Below are 20,644 nucleotides of genomic sequence, written 5' to 3' on the forward strand. Positions count from 1 at the left end.
TATCTGACTGCATATTTCCTCCTATAAGCTACAATCATTTAACATTCTTTCCTATTTGATCATATCCACGTACATACCATATAGATGTAAAGACATTCACATCATTTGATTCTTTCCTAGTCGCAGCTACACAAACAAGAAATAGAATGATTACATTTAATTTCATTTCTTTAAATGCAATGGAAATGACCGAAATCCTTAATGGCAACAGATTCGTAGCAATATTAACAATACAAATTCATTCCGATGTAGCACATATTTCGAAATGAAATTAAACTTAGCTGTATTCAATTATGCATAATTTGCGTTTTAAATATAACAATTGTTTCTTCCTCAGATGATTTATCTTCAAACTTACAGATGTAATTACATATTTTAGCACCACCAGCTATCTCTACAACTATGTTTAGTTCTTGCCTTATTAGACAAACAATGAGTGATCACGGGGGAGCGGACTTATTGATAGTACTCCTTGAATTCACATTCCAAGGAGGTTAAAACAGTCGCGACAGTTTGCTTTGTGTGCAAGCGTATATGCTACTCCTAGTGCGTTTAATAATTAAAATCATCAATCAATAGGGAATGTAAAGAGAAATTAACAACAATAGAAAAGCCATTTAAGCAGCAGGCAGCCACATGCAAGCATTTTCGTTTTGAGGGGGGGGGTGAAAAAGCCTTTACTAGTTCATTAATAACTAGTCCCACTAATCACGATTGTGAATAAGTAGATAAAGGAAGTGAAATCTTTCCTTTATCTGTTTAAGCAATCCTGTGCAAGAATGATCTTCGATATTAATATTAAAATTAGTCCTTATAAGGACTGGCTTAAAGGGGCGAAGCAAGAATGCTTTTCATATTCCCCGTTATCTGTAGAGGACAGTGTAGGGATAAGGTGTTATTGAGCAATTAAAGCTCTGATCATGGCAGGAGGGTAACAGCAATAGCCGAGCCTCAGTTAGAACTTCATTGGCTACAGCATTGCCATCCATTACCCTCCAAGAGTATTGGATTGAATGAATCAATCACCGCATCTCACCTATTAAAATTAAATTATTTATCCGCGAATATATTTCCACTGCTATTTAGATAATATATGGTAGTATTTTTTAAACTTTCTTTTCTGCTTTTTTTTCAAGAAATTGATTTTAAATAGTTAATTATATCTACATTAATAAATGTTTAAACATTATTTTATATAAAAAAATATAAATTGACTATGGATTAACATATCACATGTTTAGAATAACTATGGCATAAGGGAATTTAATATAAATTTATTTATTTTAAGATTATTTACACATACACCATCTACCAACAATTATTCGGACACTTTAGCAATTTACAATTAATACCAGCAGACGAACCCTAATATCAGGTATGTCCGCCTTTGATCACCCCCTGCACCATTTGAGGGAGGCTTTCCACCAATGTGAGGCAGCTATCAGGTGGAATTTATCTGCATTCCTCCCTCAAACCAGTACTAACTTCAGAAACAGATCAAGGACGTGCTGCTCTGGACTTCAGTCGCCGCTTCAATTCGTCCACAGGTGTTCGATGAGGTTAAGGTCAGGACCGTGCGCAGGCCAGGGCAGTCGCTTAACACCTATCTCTTCTTACCATTCCATGACAGCTGCAGCTTTGTGGCATGGGGCATTGTCGTCTTGATAGTAACAGGGGTCCATTCCATAAAAGCTCCACATTGTAGACAGCACTTAACTATCCAGAATATCAAGGTACTGAGCTGCCTTCATGAAACCACGGACAACGACCAGTGGTCCCTCTCCAAACTAGCTGAATGCGACCCTCACCATTACTCCTCCTCCTCCACCAAACTTTACTGTAGGTACAACACACTATGGTAACAAGCGTTCACCATGCTGCCTCCGCACCCACAACCTGCCATCAGACTGAAAACAGGTGAACCTTGATTCATCGCTTCAGAGTACTTTTCCACTGGTCAGTTTCCAGTTCACAAGCTGTTTGCACCAGGCCAGATGAGCCGCTTTGTTCGTTGTTGTGATATTCGGGTCGTGTGCCGCTGCTCTTCCATGGAAACCCAGTAAATCGAGTTATTTTCGCACAGTATTAGTACTCACCATGGCGTTACTGTCGCTCTGGAACTCATCACGGATGGTCAGTGCCGATTGTAGCAGGTTTTGCGTACCAGTCGTTTTTTTTTTTTTAACACCCTCCTGTCCCTGTCGGCAGCCGCTCTGGGTGTTTTCCTGCACTAGTAATGCCAGAACATCTCCATTTGTGAATCACATCGCCAACCATTGATTTTGGATGCTTCAGATGAGCGGCAATGGCACGTATGGACATGCACCAATGTGAGAGCCCGCGACAACCTCTCTCGAAGTCACTAAGTTCACATTGTGTTGCCATGTCACCTGTATTCAACTGCTGCGATGAAATACTGCTTCCTACTATCTGTACACCGGTTTTTATGTTATTAACAAACCTGAAATGTTCCATAACTTCAAATAATAGGGGTGTCGGGACAATTACTGGTAGTTGCGATTACATATATGCAATAATCGCAAATTAAACGAGTTCTAGTCTTCGTACTACTCTGAATACCATAAGCGATAAGTCTGTTGTATATTCAATTAAATGTTTTAATATCATACAAACTCTCATTTACATAATTACATATATATCGCTAATTAATACTATACACCTCAAAAATTTGATATCTATTTATTTATATTCACATATAAAATAAAATACTTCGTGACACTGGGTTTTGTAGATAACTTCTATTATCTGCGGTTGAAGATATTTCTTCCAAAAATACAAAACATCATATTAATTTTAAGCCTATTTATTTCTAAATCGGATAAATCCTCCAAAATCTACGTTCCCTATAAAATAAACCTCGAATGACTTTGCCTTACACTATTCTTATTATAAAGTTTATATCAGATTATTTATGGTGTATAGTGACAGTGATTAAAAACTAAATTTGAATTTTAGATTTAATTAAGTATTTCATTTATTACGTGACCAGAAATGAATTTTAACTTTAATATCTTAGATATGTTATATTAATTAAATATTACATTAATGACTTCGGTAAAATAATGTGGATTTTGAGCAAACAGATACACATACGGAAATTTATATTTTAATTCTAAAGATACGTTCATAGCATTTTTGGAGCTTGTTACCATCGAATACGCTCTCTCTCTCTCTCTCTGCTTTTTTGCACTTTCTTCATTCTTGGGAATGTTCTATTTTTATAAAAAACCATTAAAGATTTGACTTTCATGCTTCACTCATTTCCCTTCAGGTGATGTCACTACTTTAGCGTAAGTCGCCCATGTTCTCTTCGCTTCCTACTCTCTGCCCCTGAATTTAATTATCAGTTAGAGATTACTCCAGGCTGTGTGATTTCGTCAAACGTTAGTCAGCTTGTTAAACTTTTGTTGGAATGCATTGGAATGAACTTCTAAAGGAAGCTGTGTGTGTGTGTGTGTGTGTGTTGCAGTAGTTTTAGAAGTGTTAGAATCTAACGGACATTTCACAGAAGCGAAGGGGCCAACGCACTATGTTTGTAATTCTCAATAATCTATAAAAGAATACCAAGAAGTACTGGATAGTTGTAGAAATCCCTAATTTAATATTTACCACGCTTTGCAGTAAGGAAATTTAATTCTGAAATTTCATGCACTTCATAATATTCATGGAATAGTTCAAACCGCTTGTTTCTACCACTCGCACAGCAAATGATTTCCCAAGGGAGAATAAGTAGGAGACTCACTACGGAAACTATCTCCACACACACAAACATACATACATACAGAGAGAGAGAGAGAGAGAGAGAGAGAGAGAGAGAGAGAGAGAGAGAATTAAAAATAAATATATATTTCATTCAGACTTGATGATGATAATGAACAATGTTGTCTAGACGTTTTTTTTCTTCTGTGTGTGTGTTTGTGTGGCAATTTAGAAATATGCTCACCTCTTACTTTAATATTAATTGAAATATTCAGTATTTTCATTGAAATATATGTAGAAAAAACGCGAAAAAATTGCCTTATACATGTGTATTAGTATTTTTTTTTTTTTTTGGAGTTTTGCGTACCACTATTGGGAAGGCAGTTCACGCATATGTAGCGCTTTGAACGACAGCTACAGACGAAACCTGGCATTCTTAAGTAAATGCCTTTTAGGATAGTGCGAGCAGAGATCACAGGCGTGGAATACCAGATCTTTACCCTCAGCATCTGTGCTTAAAAGGAGCGAGAATTTCCAGCCAATTTTTACACTTTAAACGTTAGTGTCTTTGGTAGATACAATCCGATGCGTTCCTGCTTATATTTTAAAACGTTTTTCATATTGCATATGTGTAGAGGAATTTGGTCTAGAGTGACACTTCCATCTAGAATTTTTTTATCCAATTTATGTTGTTGTTTAGTGCAAAAAATGGTTTCCTTGTAGTAATCTAAATGTGTGAATATACACGTGATGCTTTTGATTGTATTTATTTGCATAGATAAACACACTTTCGAAAATCATTATTATTGGTATTACCAGTGGTAGTAGAGAAAAACCTATTATTATGACAAGAGAAAGTATGAATTTTTGGCTTATAATCAACTTATTTATTTATTTTCAATTCTGTTAAGATAGGTTCATGCAAATTGAACTTGTAATATATATATAATACAATGTATTTTTTTTTTTAAATATTAAACTCCACTGCTTACTGCTTTGAAGTAAAATTAAAATTTGTACTAATGACTATTTTTGGCAATTCTAAATCGAGATCTGTTCATTAGCATTGTTTTTAATGCTGTATTGGAAATGAAGATGAAATATTCCCTTCCAAAACATCCTACCAGCGTGAACATATTCATTATAAAATTTTTAATTTTAAGTGCTATATTACAATTTTTATTTTTTTAAACAATAATTTAAATATTTTATATATTTTTAAGATCTTAAGAAAGATTTAAATATATATCTTTTTAGAATTTTTCAGAGTTTCATAATACACCATTTAGTTTTTTATATAAGATGGAAGATTCAATCCAATACCCTTGGAGGGTAATGGATAGCAATGCTGTAGCTAATGAAGCTCTAACTGAGGCTAGGCTATTGCTGTTACCCTCCTGCCATGATCAGAGCTTTAATAATAGCTCAAGAACCTTATCCCTACACTGTCCGCTACAGATAACGGGGAATATGAAAAGCATTCTTGCTTCGCCCCTTTAAGCCAGTCCTTATAAGGACTATAAGGAACATTAATAAGAATATATTAAAATCAAAAGTCCTTTTTAGGACTTCCAGGGTAACAATTAGCAATGCTGAACCAAGGAAGTTAACTGAGGTTCGGCTGTTGCTGTTATCCTGGGTGATGAGTTTTTGAGTTCGCTCTCTTAAGGTTTTTGCCTTAAGGGAGCACTTTGAGTCTCCGGGGAAGGTGTTCTCCGGTATGGCCCGCTGAGGGGTTCGTGCCGGTGAATGAATTATTTTCCTCGGAATTTGAACGGTTCTGCTCAGTGGTCGGGGAGCCCGTCACTGAGTGGAACCAACGCTGAGATATGGACGGTCTTTTGCCCACTATGGAGTGGCCTAGAGATCGTCCGCTTTTTTGAGATTTTACCCTTTACTTACTAATCAGGACTTCCAGGGTAAGAAATGGCAATGCTGAACCAAGGAAGTTAACTGAGGTTCGGCTGTTGCCGTTATCCTGAGTGATGAGTTTTGAGTTCGCTCTCTTAAGGTTTTTGCCTTAAGGGAGCAATTTGAGTCTCCGGGGAAGGTGTTCTCCGGCACGTCCCGCTGAGGGGTTCTTGCCGGTGAATTATTTTCCTCGGAATTTGAGCGGTTCTGCTTAGTGGTCGGGGTGCTAGGACGGGGCGGCCGTCACTGAGTGGAACCAACGCTGAGCGGTTCTGCTAGGACGGGGAGCCCGTTACTGAGTGGAACCAACGCTGAGATATGGACGGTCTTTCGCCCACTATGGAGTGGCCTAGAGATCGTCCGATTTTTTGAGATATCACCTTTACTTAAACAGTCAGTGATTAATTCATTCAATCCAATACCCTTGGAGGGTAAGGGATGGCAATGCTGTAGCCAATGAAGTTCTAACTAATGTTCGGCTATTGCTGTTACCCTCCTGCCATGATCAGAGCTTTAATTGCGCAATAACACCTGATCCCTACACTGTCCTCTACAGATAACGGGGGAGATGAAAAGCTTCGTCCATTTAAGCCAGTCCTTATAAGGACTATTAAAATGGTATATATAAATATATTAAAATCAAAATGGTATATATAAATAAAATATATATATATGTAAAAAGTTTTTTACCTTGGGTATAATATATGTTAAAGATGCCAAGCTATTTTAAACCTGGTTTTACTCCATTTCCCAAGTAAGCAAACAGATAAACAAGTCAAGTTTGCGCCTGCACGTATTGGAAGTCTAGCTGACCCTCAAAGTAGTGCAAGTCCAAGGCAACTCTTGGTAAAAGTAGAATAAGCTCTGATCACTAATCTTAATATTTACTCTTAATGCAAAGCACATCTCCTGGAGGAGATGTATCATGTTTTGTATTAAAGGCAAGGCCACTACCCAGACCGGTTTCGACCTTATTGAGGTCTCATCAGCGGGAGGCAGGCTAGAAACACCAAGATTTAGTAATACAGAGCTTATAAGTATTTTACCAGATCAAGTTACCATAAGGTGTTTTAAAAGGTCGAAACCGGTCTGGGTAGTGGCCCCTTGCCTTTAATACAAAACATCATACATTTCCTCAGGAGATGTGCTTTGTATTAAGGGTAAATATTAAGATTAGTGATCAGAGCTTATTCTACTTTTACCAAGAGTTGCCTTGGTCTTGCACTACTCTGAGGGTCAGCTAGACTTGCAATACGTGCAGGCGCAAACTTGACTTGTTTGTCTGTTTGCTTACTTGGGAAATGGAGTAAAACCAAGTTTAAAATAGCTTGGTATTTTATATATATATATATATATATTTATATTAAAATTTTATTTATATTATTTATAATTTATATTAATTATAAATAAAATAAAATATATAATTTTATTTTATTTATAATTAAAATTATATTTATATTAAAATCAAAATGGTATATATATATATATATATATATATATATATATATATATATATATATATATATATATATATATATATACAGTATATGTGTGTATGTGTGTGTGTGATCAGAACTTTACCACCTTTACAATGAGTTGCCCTGGGGTTGTACCATCTTTAGACTTGAACTATGTTTCAGGCGCAAACTTAATTGTTTTCTTACTTCAGATTAGAACTTAAATATCCAAGCTTATATATAAAATTACTTGGTAACCCTAATATACAGTATCCCCAAGTTGAAAAATTAATTATATATATATATATATATATATATATTAAAATCAAAATGGTATATATATATATATCCTTATAGTCCTTATAAGGACTGGCTTAAAGGGGCGAAGCTAGAATGCTTTCATCTTCCCCGTTATCTGTAGAGGACAGTGTAGGGATAAGTTGTTATTGTTCTATTAAAGCTCTGATCATGGCAAGAGGGTATATATATATATATATATATGTAGAAAGTAAGTAAGGGTAAATATTAAGATTAGTGATCGGAGCTTGTTCCACCTTTGCCACGAGTTGCCCTGGTCCTGCACTACCTGTGGGATCAGTTAGACTTGCATCAATTGCAGGCGCAAACTTGACTTTTAGTCTGTTTGCTTACTTGGGAAATGGAGTAAAACCAGGTTTAAAATTACTTGGTATCTTTAACATATATATATATATATATATGAGATTTGGAGATATATATATATATATATGAGATTTGGAGATATATATATATATGAGATTTGGAGATTTATATATGAGATTTATCTCATATATGTGAAAAGGTTTTTACCTTTGGGATAATATATATTAAGGATATCAAGTAATTTTATAAACTTCGGTTTTTTTACTCCTTCTCCCAAGTAAGCAAAACAGTTAAGTTTGCGCCGGAACGTAGTTCAAGTCTAAAGGTAGTGCAACACCAAGGCAACTCGTTGTAAAAGTGATTAAAGCTCCGATCACTATTCTTAGTATTTCCCATGATGTAAAACACATCTCACTAAGAGATGTATACTGTCATACATTATAGGTGGGGGGTCGCTACCCATACCAGTTTCGACCTAGTGTTGCACTGCCTTTAGACTTGAACTACGTTCAGGCGCAAACTTAACAGTTTTGCTTACTTGGGAGAAGGAGTAAAAAAACCAGGTTTAAAAAATTACTTGGTATCCTTAATAAATATATACCGTATATATTCTTGCCTGTAATAAATGGTATATATATATATATATATGCTTGCCTGATCCATCCGTTAATATTAATAAAATGTGTGAAACAATTATGTTATTTTATTCGCTTGCCATGTGTTAGGCATGTTTTGTTCTTGGAAAATTAAAGTCACGTTGATTATATGATTCAAAGAGTAGCGAACTGGTTATCTCCATCCCAATATAAACCTACCAATGTGACATTTTATAACTATAATGGAAAATGAGTCAATTGACGCTACTTATGGTGGCGTGCTTTCCATTGTAATGCATACTTTAAGTAATTTGTAGGGAAGTCAAGTGCTGTCACTCTACAGAAACTTTTGTCATGAATGATTCCATGCGTAAACTATTATTTGCGTGCTCTTGTGCATAATATAAATGGAAACAAGAATATAATTTTCTTATGTACTACTAGGAAGCTTGCTTTGGTTGCAAGCTTCCAACCTCTAGCGTTGTGTGCCTCCGGCTCACTAGGAGCTCGCAGGTTCGTCAAAAAGGATGATTGAACAGTTTGGATGTTCGATATTTGACGTGTTTATAAGAGAACTAAGGAGGTAGAAAACATAGTTTAATATATATGAGAAATGTGCTAGAAACCGTTAAAAAATAGCCTTAATAAAAAAAACGGAAAATTTCGCTTCTTCATATCATCTGAAGTAAAGAAATACTAAAGCAACTCGGAATAAATACGGTACACGTATTTGTAATAAAGCCAACACTTTCAGAAATTTAGATTCATTAGCACAAATGCTAGTTTGCCTTCCTGTATTTAGTAAAGCAAACTCTTTTTGACTTTAGTCGTTTTTTGCTAGTTTTCACTTTATATGAAGTAGTGCATCCAAGGGCAACTCCAGCAAAGGTATTTCAAACTCTATATCATTTCAGTATCCTAGCATAAATAATGATATGATAACTTTATATATATATATGTGTGTGCGCGCGCGCAAAGTCGGTATATTTGTGAACTCTTGTTTCAGAATCGGCAATATTTACTGTTTACTTCGTATCAGTAATTGATGAAGTTTTCTTGTAACTGTTCATAACCAGCTTTTCAAAGTCATTCTGGGTATCAACTGCTAGTGAATCACTAAACGTTTAACTTAAGAACGGACTGGATTATTTTCCCAGATGTACAGAAAATGAACTCTGCTTGACTCATTCTTGTCAATAAATTTTAATAAAACTAGGTGATGAAGAGGATTTTTTTTTCTCCAGTTAACACTACCGCGAGGCTGTTGATCGAAGCCTGATGTGGCATAAAAACCGTGTTAGGTTTCCAGTGTGGAGGAGGGTTATTATTCTTTATCCATTTGATCTTTCATTAACGGAGGCGGCACACACACACACACACACACACACACACACACACACACACACACACACACACACACACACACACACACACACACACAGATGATACGATCTATCAAAAGTGCAAGATTTTCTTAGCCATAATTTATATTTATAGATCTATTTTCGTAAAACGCAGAACCATTTATAATACTAAGAAGTGAAATCTATGGAGTAAAAAAAAAAAAAAATTATACTGAGGATGGAATGTAATATATATTCTCATATTCTCATGGTGATAAACTGATCGCAGTGCACACGAATAATTAATTCCAGAAAGAAGACTAGCTGAATTTTGAGGTGGGCGGCTAATCAAAAGATAAGTTTATGACGTAACGGAAGTCATTTAGTAATACAGGATTATGTGAGAATTCCTTCTTTTTTTTTTTTTTTTTTTTGTAAAATGATAACCTGTTTCCAGCAGTCCATGAATACGTAATCTAATCCGCGTGCATGTGTGTGTGTGTAAATCTGCGACAACAAGCTAAACACGAAACTAAACGTGTAACAATCCCTGACAAACATTTGCCAATAATTTTGTCGTCATTGCAAACCTCAAACGCTTTATGGAGACTAGCAAGCCAACAAAATTCATCCCATTATTTCTCGCGACGTGATCTGGGTGCAAGGGTATAATCCCAGGCCTTTCCCAGTGGAACGGCAGCCTACGGGAAAACAGCACCGAGCTATGAGAGATTCGAATCCTAAGGTGTCCGTTTACTGCGCCGGGTGTAATCAAGCCATGCACTTTTACGGAGGACCTTAATGGCTCTGTTATTGGGTTAGGCAGAAGCAGCCGAGCGTGGTTACGCCCGCCGGAGAGCCTCCGTGCCTTTTCACGCCTTACGACCTCCGGCAGAGATTGCCGCCTAGCCCCCCTCGTTGCTCGCGGTCGTCTGGCCACGTACCAATTCTAGTACCTCTCGCTTGCTTCCGTTACATCATCTTTTAATGCGGAATTCGTAGCGATCCGGTGAGTCGGAAGAGCGGACGCCACGAGCAGTCCGTCGCGAGCAGTGACCATGAAAGCGAAATCCGTTGTTCTAATACGCTTTGGTAGCACATCGTAGGGACTTCACTGATGAATAATAAGTGGATACCGCGCTTCTAGCTCGCATATTAATTACAGCATTACATCTAATTTTGTGGTGCAGTAGCCGCAAGAAAATCTGACAAGTCCTTGCGCCGAGAAAGGTACCGTAAAATGTTCAGATTTTCCTTGCTATCTGGAGACATATTGCAGACGTGGAAACAATTGCTTTAATGATTCACTTAAAAGCCATCTTAGCATCAAGCTTCACTTCCTCATTTCAACATTCTCTCTTTCCGAAAATGAGGTTACATGTGGAATTCCCGGGTTGGATCTTCATGTTTACGTTTTCAAGCATGTTACATTTCGGATTCCTTAGATGGTCGTATGTGTGCACGTGTCGAATTAAAACATTTTGGAGACATTGGTAGACAAATATTGACCTCTCTCTCTCTCTCTCTCTCTCTCTCTCTCTCTTGTAAGTGGTACGATCGTGAAATTTCGTCCCGCTTCTCCGAGAACTCGTCTTGTAAGAGCGCGCGTACACACACACACACACACACACACACACAAAGTATACAAACACGTACCAGTAATTGATGAAGTTCTTGTAATTGTTCATAACCAGCTTTTCAAAGTCATTCTGGGTATCAACTGTATAAAAGTTAAGTTTGTTGTAGTTCGCTAGCGGTACTGAAGAACCATTCCATTGTGAATCTGCAGTTGTGATAATATATATCTTTAAAAAAAATGTAAAAAAAAAAATAGATTTATTGTCGTTTGAATTTGGAATTCAGTTACAGTTTCTAAAATAAATTTAATAAATGTAACTGAAATCGAGGTATTTTAACATGGCATAAAAATAATAATTAAAAAAAATCAGAGCTCTTTGCGTGGAATATTTAACTAGCAAGATTTAATATAGTGGAATTCAATTGTCTATACGTGTCGCGTTGCCAAGAAAGGAAAAAAGAGAGAATAACCAGGACTAAGTAATAGATGAACGACTAGAGTAAAACGTTTCCTCTTCATACTTCAGTGACAGCTTGTTCCCATTATAATCACTGTGACCCTCCTCCTTCATGCACGCCCTTTTCAAGTGGGTAATTCGGACTGTTCAGTTGATTTAATCATCTTCAACTGTCGGTGTATATTTTTTTTTTTACTGTCTTTGATTAAATAGCTCACATTCAGTCATTACATACAATATTAAGCGTGTCTCTTTTTTTTCTTGTTTTTTTTTTAACTCCTGAAAAATGCGCACAGTAATTTCTCTTCAAATCACGCTCGTCTTTGAAATGAGGAAAGAGAAAGGTTGCTGATGTCGGAGAGAGAGAGAGAGAGAGAGAGAAGTAAAAGAAGCTAGGCAAAAGGGGGGGAAGGAAAAGTATGCTCATTTTAGAAATAATTTTCTGGGCATGCCTTGCCGTTGTCAAGCGGCTGTCAAATTGTCACGTTAGACATGAGTGCGAACTAAGTACACCATCTGCTGCTCTGTCGTACTAATGGAGAGATCGATTACCCAGTCTAGCTCACTTCAACCCCTCCTACTCTTCCCCCCACCCATCCTATTTCCCCCCGAATCGACACACTCTACTCGTTTCCCCTGTGAAAACAGCGTTCATTGCAGCCCAGAAAGTGAAAAGCAGTTAATTGAGATACATGGGAGCCGGTTAGGGAGAGCTGGCCCAAACGTAATTACTTTGTCCCTGAAGATAGCCAAAGTTGTTATCCAACACTCTTTCCAGATAGAGATTGTGCATTATCACGCGGAAACTTCATCACTGAACCTATTTAAATATGGGACAGTAAACTGATTGTTTCTATAAATCGTAAAAAAAAAACTTCTCTTTAAATAATGTTTCTTTTTTCTTTCTGTGTTTTCCTAAATAGCAAATATGATGTATAGTTTAATGATAGCACTGACAACAATGCATAAATTTTATGGCGAATTTCAACGTTGTCATGACAACCGTACAACGACCGGAAATAAACGAGTCGATTTCCTGAAATCAACTCTTCTCAAAATGAATTTGACGTTAAATTAAAATTAAAGCATGTCACTCCTTTCATTACTAAAATAGAATCATTAATTACGCTCTTTAGTTAATTATTGAAATTATTAGGTAATTAATTTGATTTTTCAATAAAACAGTAATTAAAAGTAATGTTTTTACTATGTAATGAATATTGTGTGTAAAACACTTACAGGGAAACAACTGCAAACGTTTATTGACGAATAAAAAGCAGGTTTTTACAGCCTGACGTTTACTACTATTCGTTTTTAATATTAAAAGGGAAAAGAGAGAGCGACTGGCTTTTAAACAGGTCATGACTGAAGTTAACCAGAAAAATTCGAATCACAAACTAAGAGAACAACTTCTTTTATGATTAGTTTATAAAAATCACGAAATTTTCTTTGTATTTTGTTTTTATTTGTTTGTTTGTTTCTGATTGATATGTAGATGTTAGAAATAGAATATGTGCAATATTTTATTTTTATCAAATAATTGTTTGAATTCTATAACTGGTTGGGGACAATCTTCAATTTTTAGAGTTTGCTGGTGGGGGGGAGGGATGTATCTAGCACATCAATATAATACGCTTGATTAAACTTTCCCCTCATATTGGGTCTGTTTTGTTGATGACAATTTTTGTATTTGTAATCGTTATTAAAATTTGTTGCGTCATCTCTATTTTAGCTTAAATAGCATCAGTTTTAAAGGCAAAATTTTTGCATAATTTCGCGACTAAAATGGACCAATTAAAAATAAAATAATAATCGGAGAAGGGTCGACAAAGTTTAGTGTTCATAAAATTTGCGGAGCTATCTCATTTCCCCCCCCCCCTCCTTTATTCGTAATGCTGAATTTTATTAAAATTTATCCAGCTAGGGCGAAGTCATAATTTCGTAATGAATACACAAGACGAATCTAAATATACTTATTGAAAAGTAAACCTTAAAAAAAGTACTAAATTTGTGATATAGACCGGAAGGTCTTGTATCAAGATATTATGAATTTTACGTTGTAAAAAATCATCTCTTTGTTTGTTTGCTTTCTTATTCACTAAGGAATTTTCTCTAAGAATGTATTCATTAAGTAATGAATAATGCACATTCTAAACTGCATAAATCAACGAGGTATTAAGAGATTAATGATTACGTTTATAATGTAGAATGATGGTGGGGAGGGGAGGATATTTTTAGTAAAGTACTTTAAGAGATTGTTCAATAAGTATTCGTTTTAAATATGATAAAAGACAATCAATCGCCTCTTTCTTAAATTGTATTTAACCTCCCAACATATTAGAACAATTCAAAAAAAAAAAAAAGCCGTTGTTATTCAAAATAGAAAATGATCTACATGGAATTATTAATCTTTTAAATAATCTCAAGTTATTTCAAGGTTTTTTTTCATTACGCTAATTATGTTTGGAAAAATGTATTAATATATTGCTGATGTGGAGGAGTTTTTCAGTGGTGTTTAAATGGAAGATTATTTTCAGAAAAGATTTTGAATTCGAATTTTAAAGGAAGGGGGAGAAGATCGGCCCTTGAGAATAAGGATCTGTAGAAAATCCGCTCTCAATTTTGATAATAGACATTTTAACACAAAGTAAATAGAGATTGCAAGATGTGTGCGTCAAGCAATGGCTGCTGTAAACACTCCAACAGGGAATAAATCCGATTATCAACATGCACCTGTTTCTCTTCGTAATAGTTCCGAACATGACGTGTTTATGTACAGATGTGGGCGTTCGCTTATTTCGGTGTCACTCACACCACATCGCAAAGTTGGCAACGCCTCATGGAGCAGTGGGTGAAGTGGCAAATTTCCCGCTTTTACTTCATCCCTGTTATTAGTGTCACGATCTTGGTACAACCCCCTCTCGCTATCGTAGTTTGTAGGACTATTGGGTGGACTTGGGCGACCACGCTTGTAGCCAAGCCCAAGTAATTAAAGTGGTCTTTCATTAATCGGTGATAGAAGCTTCCAGCTGTAAGGAGTACAAATAGCCGTTGTTCGGGGGGGGAAAACGATGGGTATTCTTTCTCATCGATCTAGAATCTCGCCCGTGAATTCATGGCTTCTTCCAGTTCTTTTATCTTTCAAGTTGAGTATGGAAAGCCTAATTGTTTTTTTTTTTAATGTTTAAATCCAAAATTTTCCGATTATTAAAAAATAATATATAAAATCATTCAAAATTTAATACAGAAATTAATATCAATATGAAGAACAAATAAAACAATTTTCAAAAAAATGTATAAAAGATCTTCCGCAAGTATTAAAATTAATGGATAATAAATCTTAAATAACACCTCAACAACAATTTTTTTTTTCTCTACTGCAAACTGCATTTAATGCATATGTATCATACAAGCTTTATTAAAAGTATTGATTACTAATTCAATTAATTCTAAAAACATTTGAAGCGGAAATAGCGTTTGCTACGATGGTTACTCAGCAGTTAAAATGAGTGTGTCCGCTTAAAGTCAAAGTATTTCATTGATTACTTCAACCATTAATAACATAATAATAACCATTAATTAATAACCTCTGTTGATATTCTTTGTGATAATTAAATATTAAAAATGAAACCCTCAAATTACTGTAGGTTTTCTGGGGTTATTTTAACTCAGTGTCAACATGTTTACTTCCACATGTAAGTTCTCTATGGTCGTGAATATTGTCTGGAAGCATGAAGATGCTCTGTGACCCTATTGATTTTGACGGCCATCACATCAGAATACCCGAAACACGTGTGCGTGAATACAAGTTGTTTCTGCATAACTCTAAATCTTGTTGCAACACTATTTGCTTAAGGAAGACAGACGAAATGTGTCATTCTGTGTACTAGTATTACCCTGTTTTGAAGATTCAAACAGCTTAGAAAGTTTTTTTTTTTTTTTTTTTTCCTGTATTAGTGGATCGTTTTGATTCTCTGTCTTGTTGGAAAGCTTTTCAAAATAAATACGTGTATTGTTTCCGCTACAATCCAGTGTCAGCATCTTTCATCACATATTAACATAACCAGAACGTTCTCGATTATAATTATGTTTGTTTTTGTTTATTAAGCAAAAACGTCTCCAATAAATTATGATTTCTGAGTTTATGAATTGTAATCCAAAATTGTGGGGATTAATTTAGACTGTTAGTTGTAATAGGGATTAATATGAATATTTATTTATTTCGTATGGGGTTCTCCCCTTTCCTCCCCCCGTCCCTTAGGATAAGTTGAACCCTCCTAAAGAGGGATTAAGTATGTATTTTATGACTGTAGATCCGTGTGTGTAACGGGGCCGGTTTGCCTGCTCTGAGGGACGAAAAACCCAAATTGCTCCCTTAAGGGGAAAACCCTCTACCGCCGTATGAGACCGGCTAACTCACCTTTACTCGAAAGATACTAGATAAACGTTCTTCTCGTCTTGGAAGGGAATCAAACCCAGGTCTTTCCGATGCAAGGGCTTCGTCTATACCGACTGAGCTACAGAGGCTCAAATATTAATATAATTTACTGTAACTAATAATATTTTTTTAATTATTAAAATAATGTTCTTTTCTTTCTAATTGCAGAATTTAGTTAAAATTTACTAAGACACCATTTTATTATTTATACAAAAACTGATTTGGTCTAGCTACTCACTGATGAAGCCTCAAAAAAGGCTGAAAATGGTGGGGGGATATTATGAGTTCGCTCTCTTAAGGTTTTTGCCTTAAGGGAGCAATTTGAGTCTCCGGGGAAAGTGTTTTCCAGCACGGCCCGGTGAGGGGCTTTGTTGGTGAATGCTTTTCTACGGAATATGAGCGGTTCTGCTCGGTGGTGGTGGAGGGTGGAAGGCCATCAGTGAGTGGAGCCAACGCTGAGATGGAAGGTCTTTCGCCCACAACTGAGTGGCCTAGGGATCGTCCGAATTTTTAGAGACGGCTTTACTTATTCATCAGGACTTCCAGGGTAACGAATGGCAATTCTGTAGCCAATGAAGTTTTAACTGAGGCTCGGCTATTGCTGTTACCCAGCCATGACTAGAACTTTTAGTTCATAACACCCCATCCACACAGATTTTCTTCATTCAGATGACGGGATAAAGAGTCAAGGACTCAGTCCATCTCGCAGTTCTTTTAAGATTTAACTAAACGGGGCATGTGTGGTAATTTGAGGGAGCACGAGATGAAACTCTGGGAGGGTAATAGATGGCAATGCTGTAGCCAAAGAAGTTTTGACTGAGGCTCTACTATTGCTGTTACCCTCCTGCCATGATCAGAACTTTATATAGCTCAATAACACCTTATCCCTACACTGTCCTCTACAGATAACGGGGAATATGAAGAACATTCTTGCTTCGCCCCCTTTAAGCCAATATTAATTTAACTAAACTGAACAGAAAAGTTGATGATTTGAATACGAGAGACCCAGGTAATGTATTGCAATGCTATAGCCCAGTGATTTTCAATCTTTTTCATAACAGGGCACACCTAGACTAATTATTAAAATTCTGCGGCCCACTAAAAATATATTGTTTTAATTTTTTTTGATGATCTGGCAAAAAAATAGGCATGATTGTGATTGATTTACACACACAAGAAGATGGAAGACCAGACTAATAAATAAATGCGCAAATTACGACATTATTTCTTTCAATTAATTTGTTTTCATAAATCTCGCGGCACACCTGAAGACATCCCGTGACAGTCCGGTTGAAAATCGCTGCTATAGCCAATTAAGTTTTAACTGAGGCTCGGCTATTGCCGTTACCCAGCCATGACTAGAGCTTTTAGCTCAATAATACCTCATCCACACATTTTCTTCAATGAGATGAAAGAATAAAAAGTCAAGACCCGGTCCATCTCCCCTCCCCCCAAAAAAATGACTAAACTAAAATTAGACTAAGTTAAACTAAAGTTTACATTTATTTATATTTATATTTTATATAAAAGTAAACATCTTTTTATTTTAATTTTATAAAATTGAATCAAAATACTGTTTTTTTTTAATTTATTTATATTTACATTTTTTTATGAAATTTGCCCAAACGTTAAATATATATGTATGTTTGTACGGATATGATTAATTAAGTTTTAGTTAGATTCTTGTGAATCCGTGTGATTCCCAAGAATATAACAGGTCATTGAACCAAAAAAATTAAACCTTCAGTTATATTTCAAAATAAATTTAAAAACTATAATTAAGACTAATTTTAATAAAAATTAATTAATAATTAAGTGATATTTGAATTATTTCAATTGATTCAAAATAATTATAATAAATAATTTCATTTTGCCAAAAAATTATAAGATGACACAACACGCCAGTGATTTTTTAATTTCTAATATCATGAAAGTTGTTAGTTTAGGTGGATCGACAGACGAAAACCAAGTAATTTGAATTCAAATAAAATATTCCATTTCTGATTGAATATTGGATTCACTTAATTTAATTTAATACTCAACCAATGATATGAAAGTAAATACGAGCAAATGATAGAAGAGACAAAATAAAACCATCAGGAAAATGTTTCCTACTCATTCCAGAATTGCCATATACAGTAAGTAATCTGTACTAATAAGATCGCAGCAAACTCTTCCTTATGGAGGGAAATGTAAATATAAACTTATGGCAGTGCATCATTCTAATATTTATTACATACCATGATTTTCAGAAGGAAAAAATAAATAAATTCAAAGTTCGCAATTTATCACGTATCTTAGTGGAATTAGCATTTGGAAAATGCGTGTTAACTATGTGGAGGTGTGATGTTATTAAAAATAATTGCCACGTATAAATAAATTGCAACTAACGCATCTATCGCTAGCAAACAGCTAACTGTGTATGATCGTTCATTAAAATGAACTTTTTTTTCGTTGTTTATTTTTTGTTTCTTGCCCACCTGCAAACAATCGCATAAAAGCATTCACATTTCAGCCATTTTTTGTTACCTTGGAAACAGACTTTTTTTTTTTTTATTATTTTTTATTTTCTTCGTGGGCATCCATTTGTGCTTGCGCATGTCTAGTATAAGCTTATAAATAAATGTAAGCTTTAGCTAGGCAGGCTGTTTTGAAAGAAACTCCAGTAAATAGTTTGAGCCAGACAAAGTAATTTGAGTCACCGTATCCGTTTCTAGAATAACAACATTAATCACTAGAGCTGGAGATAATAAGAGTGCTGTTTTGCATATTATCTACGGCAGACCTTATATGTTTCTAATTGTATTTCTCCGATGCACTTTTTTTTTTTTTTTTTTTTTGTAGGGCGGGTAAAGAAGGTTGTGTATGTGTGTGTGGGGGGGGGGGGATGGTGCTGTCTACTCATAACCTTCAAGACGTATTCTTAGCTTGGCTTTAATCGTGATATTTTTGATTCCCAAAAATTCACTTACATTGTCTGGATGGTCGTACTTGGAGTTTGCCCCCCCGGGCCTTCATTCTTATACCTTTTCTGCTTCTTCTCTTTTCCGCTTTTAACAAAGATTAGTTTCCGTTTAAAGTAGCCCATCTGCTCAGGGCCCACGCTGCGATAACTTGTTTCTTTGCATCTCTGTATAAAAAAAAAAAAAAAAAAAAAAAAAAAAATCGATTTCTTTTTTTTTCCCGTCTTTTTTTTCTCTTTTTTTTTTTCCTGCGTGTCTTTAATTTTCATTCGTTGTTTGTGTAGGAAAGAAAGCCGCCCGGTGTCTAGATAGAAACAGCCATGTGTGTGTGTGTGTGTGTGTGTGTGTGCACGCGCGCGCGTGTGTGTGTGGGGATGGACCTGAAAAGCTTATCGTAGTCTGTATGAGAAGGTAGATTACTCTTGAAAATGGATGAAATATTAATTTTCGGAGACTCGTTGTATTCGTCGTACTTTCAGTATCGATTCTTTTTGTGAAGAAAAAGCCTCTCTGGTTTCCAATGAAGCTGGTTAAAATGATAGTGGCAAAGCGGGGTTATTTGCACTGTAAAGTACAAGAGGCGAAATCTTTAAAAGTCATTGCCTCTGAGAAGTTCACTGCATACGTGTAAAGATGCATTAAATGTATAATATAGTTAAGGATCACACTGCGTATGTATAGCAAGAATTTATCAGCTAGAACGTTTAGTAAAGAAACATCGTCTGCTAGCTTCGAGCTCGCGCTAGGCAATTTCGTCTGCGTTCATGCATTTTAAAGAAACGTTGCCTCGATGAATTCTGTTTTGGGTAGAGTAACGAATAGATTTTTTTAGTATTTAATATGGTTACATGGTCAAGGTAATGCATATTTTCTTTTCTTCGGTTCAGGTATGCCTCTCAGTGCTTCTTTCAAAATATAATTTTCTAGCTGATGGTTTACGTAGTTTTATATATATATATATATATTATTTTATTTTATTTTTTTCTTGGTAGGCAGATTTCATACACATATAAACAGACAGGGAAAAAAGATAACTATGAAAGACAAATTAATATGAACAATGTAATTTAAATTGAATTTGTATTTATTATTTTTTTATGCTACTTTACGGTAGTTTGATTCTTAAAATTATAAATTGTTTTTCAGACAAAATTACTTTTACTGCCACGAATCAGTTACGACTAATACGTTATTAAATAATTTCTTTTCTCAACCATGATGTTTAAATAGGCATATATGTGATTAGGTATTTCGAATTAAATTGGTGCTGGTATGTTGGGTCTGATTTTAAAAAAATAAATAAATCTTGACGTTTAATAAACAAAAAATTATCCAAAATTGGCATTATTGCATATCGATCAAGGCATATGTTCTTTCTGCTCACGGTTAATGAGAGCATATAAAATGAACCGAGGAAGTAGAAGTAATGAGGAAAACACAATAAATGTTTGACTCTCACACACACACACACACACACACACACACACACACACACACACACACATATATACTGTATATTAGGTTAACCAAGTAATTTTATAAACTTGGTTATTTTAACT

General features: G+C 35.3%; 1 protein-coding gene across 4 annotated transcripts in view; it reads left to right on the plus strand.

The window, feature by feature from the left end:
• LOC150101862 (transducin-like enhancer protein 4) overlaps window positions 1–20,644 on the plus strand; it is a 271,453-nt gene that overhangs the window by 82,143 nt on the left and 168,666 nt on the right. The window lies entirely within an intron of this gene.

The sequence above is a fragment of the Typopeltis vanoorti genome, chromosome 11 (assembly GCF_054136105.1).
Source record: "Typopeltis vanoorti isolate ZY-2024b chromosome 11, IOZ_Tvanoo_1.0, whole genome shotgun sequence".
Taxonomy (NCBI): Eukaryota; Metazoa; Arthropoda; class Arachnida; order Uropygi; family Thelyphonidae; genus Typopeltis; species Typopeltis vanoorti.